Source organism: Mirounga angustirostris, unplaced genomic scaffold (assembly GCF_029215605.1).
Source record: "Mirounga angustirostris isolate CCGP_5_RB_7025 unplaced genomic scaffold, mMirAng1.0.hap1 SCAF_8, whole genome shotgun sequence".
In the NCBI taxonomy this organism is placed as follows: domain Eukaryota; kingdom Metazoa; phylum Chordata; class Mammalia; order Carnivora; family Phocidae; genus Mirounga; species Mirounga angustirostris.
The window spans coordinates 100,653,668-100,661,857 of record NW_026991716.1 but is presented as its reverse complement, the minus strand read 5'-3'; positions in this window follow the sequence as shown (position 1 = coordinate 100,661,857).

Here is an 8,190-nt window from a genome sequence, read left to right as displayed (position 1 = left end):
GTGGGGTAACACTTTTTAAATAAGTTCCCCAATGATAAAGGCTCTGAAGTTTTCTTTTAATTTTTTTTAAAGGCTATTCAATGGAGGAATGATACCTTTTTTTTTTTTAAGGTTTTATTTATTTATTTGACAGAGACAGCGAGAGCAGGAACACGAGCAGGGGGAGTGGGAGAGAGAGAAGCAGGCTTCCCGCAGAGCAGGGAGCCCAATGCAGGGCTCGATGTGGGGCTCGATCCCAGGACCCTGGAATCATGACCTGAGCCACCTAGGTGCCCCTGAAGTTTTCTCTTGTTCAAATGATGATGTACTATGGACCAGAAAGTATCTTGATCTTCTTTTGGGAAGTACTACTTATAGCAGAGGAATAGTTAAAACAAACGTATTTAGGTACACTTTGGTACTGATTCTGGGTCTTAAGGGTTGGTTTGGGTCATTCTTTTATTAAACTTTGAGGGAAAAATTGGGAACTCTGCTGACAGAGGTGAGAATCAAAATACATGAAGTAACTTTGCAAATATAAGGTGCTTATTTTTCTGGATATCCTGAGTTCACAGAAAGCAATGATTTGTTGGGGGGACGAGCTGGACAGAAGAGTCAGTGCGAAGGTCCTAAGGTGAGAGTCCACTTGGTATTTTGGAAGCCAGTATGGCTAATGCATAGTGAACTGGGGGATGAGAAGGAATTTGCAGATCCTGTAGGATCAGGATTTGATGTGGGTTGTAAGAAAGAGAAGTCAAAAATGGTTTTTGGCTAGAACAATAGGAAAGATGAAGTTCTAGTAACCAAAGTGACAAGTAATGAAGACGGAATGAGTTTGGCACAGAAGTTGGTAACACCTTTAAATAATGGATCAAAGAAGAAGGTAAAATTTTTAAACTTTTCCTAACTGATAATAAAAACAACCTATCAAAATAGATGAGATGCAGCAAAACAACAAATTTAAGGTTTATATTTAGAAAAAGATTAATGTTGGTTGCAGGTTTTAATTTAATAAATGAAGTGCTCCTTTATTTGTTTTACTATTAACAGAATTTTTGGTAAAATAACCTTTTCAAGCCTGTTACATATATTTACTATAAAGCCTTCATATTTCAGAATGCTCATGTGGTGGTTTTGTTCTGTTTCTTAATACTGCAGATACCTCCCTAAGAGAGTTCCAGTGCTAATGTAATCAAGAGAACACCCCCACATCTTCGTCACGTCTACATGGACATCATTAAGAATTTTTTGGTTGATCTCTAATTTCATTTTGACAATAACAAAGACACTTCACAGACACAGGAAGGCCCTTTACTCCCTTTCTGAAAGGGGGGAATTGTTATGAGGCAAATTGGCTTTATTTTAGTGTTTTGTTTTTAATTTATAAAGATGTTAGAGGACAGGAGTGTTTCAAGCTCTGCAGGTAGGCAAATGGTGTAGGGAGAACATCACAGGATCTGAGGCCAGATGTGAGAAGCCCAGCTTTAGCTATTTATAAGCTAAATAAGCTTATAAGATCATTCAGAGAACATGAAATAATGTATATAAAAGCACATTGCAAATTCAAAAGTAGGATATTAGTGTTATTCATAATTTTGAATGTATATAATATCTTCTGAAGCACTTCTGCTCTCTGTTACTGTTCTCCGTTCATCTTCATTACTAAAGAATAATGTCGCTAAGATATTTGTCTTACTCATTTGTTTTCGTCTAAGTTTCTTTGCAAGTAATGCAAACTCCCAGTTGCTATTTCCTAGTATCAGGTTTTAAAAACTGTTTTGGTGTTTATTTTTACTTGTCTGTGCCTATGAATTTTCTAAGCAATCTCACTACTCTCAGATGCACAGAATTTCAGATTCCCTATTTAAAGGTTAATCTTAATTCTCTTAGTTCATGTGGCTAATGTTTCATTTAATCAGGTTCCCAAAACTCATTGCTAGTCACAAATACAAATAGCCATATGAAATTCTAATTTTGTATACTCTGAAGAGTTCCCTTGAAGGGTAGTGATCTCAGTATCACTTCTAGCCTAACTGACCTCCCTGCTTCCGCCCTCATTTACAATCTGTTCTGACTCAACATAGCAGTCAGAGTGATTCTGCTACAAGATAAATCAGGTCATGCCACTCTACTCATAACCAACCGCCCCCCTCAAATTAAAGGCCCATCTGGCTCCCCAACCCTCACCTGCACATCTTTTTACTTCTCTGACCTTATCTCCTACTGCTCTGCCACCTATTCTCTGCTCCTGTCACAATAACACAGTTCCTCCAACACGCGATGCAGGTACTCTTCCTGAAGTCTTTGCGCTTGCTTTCCCTCTACTTGGCATGCTTTTCCTCCCATACCTACATGGCTCACTCACTCACCTCCTTCAAGTCTTTCCTCAAATGTAACTTTCTCAATGAGGCTACCCCGATTACCCTGCTTAAAATTACAACAACTCTTCTCAGTATGCCCTATCCTCTTTACCTAATTTTATTTTTCTCATGGCATGTTAAAATTGTACTAGAGTTATTTATTAATATTACTCTCCCCCCTTCTCTCTCTCTCTCTCTCTCTCACACACACACGCACACACACCTTTGCTTTGGATTTGAAAGGTACTAGATAGAGAAGGAGGAGAGAAAATAAAGGAGCAGAAATACAGAGGAAGATAGGGCTAGTGAAATACAATATAAATTACTTAAAATGTAGAAGGAAAATGAACTTGAGAGTTAAATAACACTTAAGTCAAATCATTTTTTGGCTTCTTGTGAGAAAATATAGTGAAGGGTTGAGTCAGGGATGCCCCTAATGGTGTGTAGCTTCCTGGGCAAACATGTTTTGTGGGGTGCCTGTCTATATAAGCAATTTTATTAAAAGATGTATTTTAAAAATTCATGGGCCAAGTAAGATATGGTGATTTACTGATGAAGATTTAAAATAGAGACACGTATGCATTTGTTTATTTAATCAGTGAGCATGAAGATTCTCTGTAGTGTCCATGCACCATCTCTTCATGTTCTTTATCATTAAATGCACTGTTCCTGTCTAGCTGCCTATCTCCCACCATGGAAAAAAAAAAGTAGCAGTGCTGTTACTACTCAGAATGCCATGACTCTTTGTAACTTCTACTGAAACAATACAGCTCTTGCTTCTGCTGTATCCTAATGCCATTAAGGTAATGTTGGTCATATCATTTTCATTAAGTTCCATCATCCATCATGTTGCGCCTGAATCCTGGCTTCCAGTGATTTTCTCAAAGAATGTGCTCTCTTGTTGATGTCCACAAATGCAAGTCTTAACCAAGGTATGCCGGAAAATGTGAGTGATCATTTGTTTTCTAGTCACGCTAAACTTACTACATACCGTCCAACCATGTTTTGATTTCTTCAGGCCAGGATCACCGCATCCCTAAAATGGAATCTCTTTCGGTGTCAGCGGCACCCTACCTTCCAGGTGGGTGAATCCAGTCCAGTGGTTGCATTCGCCAGAGAGGAATGCACTTGACTAGTCCGGGAGAGCGCGAAGTCACCATGTGATCAGGGGCTGGGGAGGACAGGGATCTGAAGGGCCAGTTGTAAGCCACAGAGGACTTGACGCGGCACCCCAGTGGTCTACCTGATCGGAGATAGTGCGCTGGTGCCCACCCTGGGTGCCAGAGGTGCAGCACGCTGAGGGACCTGCCACCACCCCACTTTGGGTGCTGTAGACATGGTGGGGGAATACCCCGGGCTCGCCACGCTTCAGGAAGGAAAGACCTGGGTCCATGCGGTGAGGTCCGGCTCCGAGAGCCCCACGCGAGTGGGTTCCAGAAAATTTCCGAGAAGGAGCTCAAAGTGCCCGGCACCCTGATGGCAGGTAGTAGTGAACTGCATACCGAATTTTACTATTCTCGCTCTGCCACTTGGATGGTTTTGTCTTTCGCTTTATCATCTGCACAAAATACAGACCTTTCTCTGGTCTGATAGGACCTCATAGGATCTATAAAATCATTATTGGAGTAAAGATGCTTATTTTGTAGGCAGCTTTCTCAAAGTCAAGCTACCTCAAAGTGAAAGAATGGTAAGCATAAACTAATAAGCTGATTTTTCTTGATCTATAAGATTTATATAATCAAAAAGCACTACATAGGTCCAAATTAGCTTTATTTTTTCCCTTTTAGCATTTGTTTTCTCATATTTCCAATGCTGGTTATGTCCACGTTATGAAACAATTTACAGTATATAGTTCTGTTGATGTCACTCAGTAGCAACTAGAGAAGAAAAATATGTTGAAATGGTTTTTATTTGTAGTTTAGACTGAAACATCTATCAATACCTAAAAAATACATATCCAGCTGTTCTTTCTGCACTTTAGAATACCTTCAATTAGAACGCATTATATTATATATATTTATAAAATACTCTATTATAGATTATTTACTAAGAGCATGTTTTGCCTAGGGCAGAGCATCAGTGCATATAGAATCATAGGATGCTAGTGCTAGAAATTACCTTGAAGAGGTCCTAACCCAGGACATGTCATTCATGACCAGCTTGTGGGTTCATAAATTTCCTGAAATGTGTTGGTTTGTATATTAGTTTCATACTGCCCCCGAAACAAATAACCACAAGCTTAGTGACTTTACACAGTGCAAATTTATTATAGTTTGGTAACTATAAGAACAGTATATATTTCTGACTGTTCTGACGCCAGTTACACAGGTCTCACTAGGCTAAAGTCAAGGTATTATCAGGCTGTGTTCCTTCCGGAGGCTGTAGGGGAAAAATCCATTTACTTGTGTTTTGCAACCTCTAGAGGCTGTCTGCCTTCCCTTGGCTTATGACAAAGCCACCAGTGGCTAATTTCTCAGGTGTCACTCTGATGCTCCTTGACACTCCTTTTGGGTTCCCACTTTGCCTTCTCTCTGACTGTGATTCTTCCTGTGCCCCTCTTATAAGGAACCTTATGATTACATTGCCCCCCCCAGGATAATCTGTGATAATATCCCCTACTCTGATCACATCTGCAATGTCTCTTTTGCTATGCAAAGCATAGAGTAAGGTCTACAAATTCCAGGATTACAACATCAACATCTTTGGGGAGGCCCCTATTTTAGTCTACCACAGTGTGTAAACTCTGAGGCATATGAGCATATCTCCGTGTGCATGCAGTTTTTCTAGATATTTCTTCAAAATAGCTCGCCCCATAATGGCTTTTCAGAGAGATCTGCGACTTCAAAGAGATCTGTGACTTGATATAGTTTAATCACTTCCACAATTTGGCACCTTCTCCTATCTCATGAAAGGGAACATTAAAGTCCCAGAGAGATTGACTTATACAAAACCATATGAATGATGAGAGGTGTTTCCCTGACCCCCATTTTTGACCCTTCATAACTATGGCCTACTGAAAACGAATCAGCAGATTATAGCAGTGTCCTGCCTGTTCCCAGCATAGAAAGAATCCCTGAGCCTCCTGGGAAGCTTGCAGTGAGTCTGCGGCTAACAGAATCAGTGCCACTGGCTGTAGGGCAGCTCAGATCCAGAGTGATGCTCCAGTGAGAGTGCACATCTCACTTTCTTAAGAAGCACAGTGCCTTGAAGCTGAGCCTTTCTATCTGCAGGGACAGTGGAGGTGGAAAGAGGGACTAGGATGTGATAGACACCTGGTTGTCGGAGCTCAGGGTGTTTTAGTTATTCAGTGTCAGACGTAGGAGGAGAATCCTCCTGACACCTGCAAGGCCTTGGAAGGTTGATAAGCTGTCCGCTATTGCTATATTCCAGCACAGTGCTATTGAGTGCAGGATCAGAAGTCACTACTCGGGCCAGATTCGGGCTCTATCACTACAATCTGTGTCCTATGGCAAATTGCTGGACTTCTCTGTATCTCAGTTGCTTCATCAGTAAAATGGGGGAACTTATTTTATTGAGGTAAGATAGGTTTGGATTCTAATTATGAATGGTTCCAGGGTTCACCAAACATTTCATATGTGTAGAACTTTACATACACAAAATTGCTTCACATTCTCTGTTATTTATGCCATTTCAGCAAGTCCTATCAGAATATATGATTCTGTTTACCAGTTTGTTGCAAAGAGTAAATGGGATAAATTTGTTTAAAGTAGCTGGCATGTAGTAAACACATACTATTTTTACTATTAACCACTACTACAGATGGGTGCAGATACTTATTTTGGCCACTGGGAGACAGCAGAGGAAACAACACTTGAAATCCATTTCTGTCAAAGGTTCTGGTGTACTGAGATTGAAGAAGTTTAATTGTACCTGGTGGTTAGTTCAGAAAAATAATTCAGTTCTGGAATGATATAGTTTGCCTTTCTGGAAACACCATTCATTCAAGGCCTTTGGTTGACTGTGATATTTCAAAGTTTTAAGGTTAATGTGATTTTCATTTTTGCTAAACAAAATGCAAAAAGCACTTTGGAAATTCACATTGTTGTTTCTTATTACAATCCTGCATTTGAATTTTTTTAATGGAATTGGAGATTGAGAACAGAGAAAGGAGACAAAGAAGATAAATGTAAGTATGATTCTGCGATTCAGCTTTTGGAAACATAAACAAAGCTGAGTAAAACACATCTAAACGTTGAGATTGTATTTGTCTTCTAGAAAGGAGGCAGCTTAGATTGTGGTGGAGGGATGGGGGAGCTGACAAAGTCGAAGTTAAGAAATGAGCAAGTCTATATATATGTCAAGCCACAGCATTTGATGTAGTAGCCAAAAGCATTTGGTAACAAAATATAAGGTAGTATTAACATATCATTTATTTTAATTATGTGTCTTAAAATTACATAAATCCATTAGCATAAAGGGGGGAAGTACAGTATTCCTGATGGAAAAGTCTTGTCTAACTGGCTGTGGAACAAAATATTCTGGGCAAACACACGTACACACAAACACACACAGACACACAAATGGGAATTTGATTTATTTAATTGGAAATGGATAGTATACAATGAAATATCAGGGATGTGAACTACCCTTCAAATGTTCACACAGTTGCTATAAAGCCTTTTGAAGCTATGTAGAGAAGACAAAGAACACTTTAATCCTTTGCTAGAAAGCTCTAGTGGAAGATCATGATTATGTGATTTAGAATATAAACTGTGTATGTCATACTCTGAAGGAGTTTGATGTAGAAAGGGCTTCCAGAATCTAGTAAAAAGAAAGTTTTCTGGTGTTAGTGTAAATAAACAACTATTATCTTCTTTCTGATGATGTAATGCTTTAAGTTTATATACTCTTTGATCCTTCTGTTAACTGAAAATCTTATTGGAGAGTATTTTCTGTGGTATAATCCCCAAAAACTAATAAAATAATTCTGAGCATGGTGTAAAGTGTTGATTAAACTATTCTGTCCCAATACAGTGGAGTTTCAAAAATTCCCAGATAAACAGAGTGATAGAATTTTAGTGCTGGAGGAGACTGTGGAAAACAAAGTGGACATAACCTTCCATATTTACATAGCTCATTTACATCAGAACCAAATGAGGACCCTAATTAACCTTCCACATCTTGTTTTTTTTTAAAGATCCCTCTTGTAATATGTCAGTCTTGTGTATGGATACAGGTGACAAAATGGAATAGCTTTCCTTGGCCACTTAAAAAAGTTCAGTACATTAACATTCTTTTGAAAGTGGAATGCCAGCAAATGTCTTTAGAAAAGAATTGAACTCAGTGATCTTTTCCTTCTAATGGAGACAACCTGGGCCTACTACTATTCCAGAAAATTGTATACATATAGACCTGTATACATTTGAACATGAACATCAAAATCTTACCAGATTTAAAGGGAACCTCAAGAATACATTTGCTTCAGTTCCTTGCCCTACAACAGGTAAGGTATCATTATCTACATCTTATAGATGAAACAGTTGAGTCTCAGAGAGACTAACTGACCTACCCACTAAGTAATGGCGAGGGAGAGACAGGTCTCCTGTTGGAGCAAAGTACTACACTATGCATCTCTTACAGATTTTTTTTTAATGATCTTCAAATTCATTTTCTATTTGTTTCCATTAAGTTTGTGGAACCCATAATTTCACACAGAATAGACTCTTCCACAATTGTGTAAAAGTAGATTAGTAAGTAATTGACTGCATTTTAGTTACTCAAGTTCTCTGGTCTCCTTGAAAGTGAATCTTGAAGGTCAGCATGACGATTGGCAGTTGGTCCATTACCCAGGAAGCAGCCATGGTTTTGGTTTAAAAAATAAGCAAAATCC